We start from the raw sequence: 2,519 nt of genomic DNA, 5'->3' as shown, positions 1-2,519 counted from the left end.
TACATCCGATCATGACGCATACTGGGGTTGAGGGGTTGCAGGTTCCATCCATGGGGCACTTACATGAGGCAACTGATGAATGTTTCTCTCACGCATAGATCTCTCTCTCTCTCTCTCTCTCTCTCTCCCTTCCCCCCTCCCACCCGTCCCAAAACAATGAAAAGTTCTTTCCTAATGGAGAAAAACAAACCATTTCCCAGATGGTACAACTGTTAGAGTACAATTAGATGGCAGCAAAATTATAAAGTTTATTAATGACCAGAGAGAACTACATACTGCCCAGTGCAAGAGACTGGAGTATACAGATGGCACTGTTAAAACTGTCTAGGCAGGAGAGGTTGGGGGAGGGATATATGGTGATAGAAGACTTGACTTGGGGTAGTGAACACACAATACAATACATAGATGCTGTATTATAGAAACCTATATAATTTTATTAGTGATGTCACCCCAATAAATTCAATAAAAAATAAATAAATGAAAACCCAAAAAAAGTGAGAAAAAAAACTATGCAAATGGTAATCAAGAAACAAAATACACATCTGGCAAAAAGTCCAGCACCAACAACTAAAGGTAGGTATCATCTGGGTCCCCGGGGTCACATACCAGTATGCTTCCCAGGACCATGATACAGTCCCCTGTGGTTTGACAGCCATACTGCCTTCCTGGGAGCTGCAATGGAGGTGCCACAGTCAGAACACTTCATGGGGCCCCTTTGAAGTCAGGAGACATTGTCGGACTGGCAAAAACATCATGCAAACAATGTTCTGACCTTCGAAGTATCCCTGGCAATGGATGAACTGCTGCTGTCCCCAGACCTTGTAACCTGTCTGGACAAAGATCCAAATGAAGCCCCCAGTATGCCAGCAACTCCTGCACCAGCAGCTGCTATCCCAGCACCAGGCCCCTTCTGGCCCTTGTCATCCTTTGTCCCTTCCCAGAAGACCTACCCTGACAGCTATGGTGTCTGCTTAGGATTCCTGAATTCTGGGACAGCAGGTGTGTAAACTGCATATACTCCTCTACCCTCAACTTATTGTTTTGCCAGCTAGCAAAAACTGGCCCCCTACAAGTGTATGTCAGCTCCCCGCCCCCACTCAGTACCTGTGTCTGTGCCATGGCCATCTATGAGAAGTTCAGGTACATGACAGAGGTCATGAGGCACTGTTCCTACCCTGTGTGTTGCTCTGACTCTAGCGATAGTCCGGCCCTTTCTCAGCATCTTATCTGGGTGGAAGGGAATTTATGTGCTGAGTATTTGCATGAAAAAAAATACATTTCCACATAGTAGGGATATGTCCTATGAGCCACCTGACGTGGACTCTGACTGTACCATCATTCGCTACAACTTCATGTGTAACAGCTCCTACATGGGAGGTGTGAACTGGCAGCCCATCCTCACCATCATCACGCTGAAAGACTCCAGTGGTCATCTGCTGGGAGAGAACAGCTTTGAGGTGTGTGCTTGCCCCTATCCCTGGAGAGACCGGCACCCAGAAGAAGAAAATTTCCACAAGAAGGGAAAGTCCTGACTCAAGCAGCCCACTGGGAACATGAATTGAGCACTGCCCACCAACACCAACTCCTCTCCCCAACAAAAGATGCAATTAAATGGAGAATATTTCACCCTTCAGATCCATGAACTCTTCCAGACATTCCCAGAACTGAATGAAGCCTTAGAGCTAAAGGATGGAAAGAACCCAGAGGGGAGCAAGACTCTCCAGCCACTGAAGTCTATCTAAAAAGGGGCAATCTACCTCCCACAATAAAAAAAACCTCATGTTCAAGAGAGAGGGACCTCACTCAGACCACCTCTGCTTCCTTCCCCCTGTTGACACCTCCACCCTTGTCCCCATTTCCTGGCATTGTGGGGGGCATAGGAGCTTAAACCTCTGCTTGGTACAGATGTGCCTCAGAAACACCCCAGAATTCCATTCACCTTAGCCTAGGACTCTGCTAAAGAAGTTGGCCTGCAATGATGGTTTGTTTGGGGGGGCACTAGTATGTTTCAAAAATACATTTCAACATAGTAGGGATATGCCCTATGTGTTACCTGACGTGGACTCTGACTGTACCATCATTCACTACAATGTCATGTGTAACAGTTCCTACATGGGAGGTGTGAACTGGCAGCCCATCCTCACCATCATCACGCTGAAAGACTCCAGTGGTAATCTGGAGGAGGGCACTAGTATGTTTCAGCTTAGCTTTATTGTGAAGACCATTTGGGAGAGGTAGGAAAATGTTCCCGCGTGTAAGGGTTAGGTTTTAAATCAACCATACACCAAGTTGGAAGCTAGACAGGGAAGCTATCTCAAGTTGTTTAATGTCTCCCACTCTAATTGTCCACATTAATAAAATGCCAACAATTATACCTGCTGAAGGCCTATTGTGAGGATTAATGAAATAATGTATGTTTGGGATAAGACTACCTCATGGGTGCTGGTTTCCTATCCCCTGATTGATGGGTTAATGGTTTCTCTGACTGGGCAGCTAGTTTACAGGAGGGAATTTCTAAA

At 46.1% G+C, this 2,519-nt stretch overlaps 1 pseudogene; it reads left to right on the top strand.

Moving 5' to 3' along the window:
- The first annotated feature begins 677 nt into the window (after positions 1 to 677).
- On the top strand, positions 678 to 1,944 carry LOC102254070 (annotated as a pseudogene).
- Positions 1,945 to 2,519: the final 575 nt, after the last annotated feature.

This window comes from Myotis brandtii, unplaced genomic scaffold (assembly GCF_000412655.1).
Source record: "Myotis brandtii unplaced genomic scaffold, ASM41265v1 scaffold7385, whole genome shotgun sequence".
NCBI classification, from domain to species: domain Eukaryota; kingdom Metazoa; phylum Chordata; class Mammalia; order Chiroptera; family Vespertilionidae; genus Myotis; species Myotis brandtii.
Note: the sequence above shows the minus strand (reverse complement) of the source record. Positions and strands in the feature narration are given on the sequence as shown.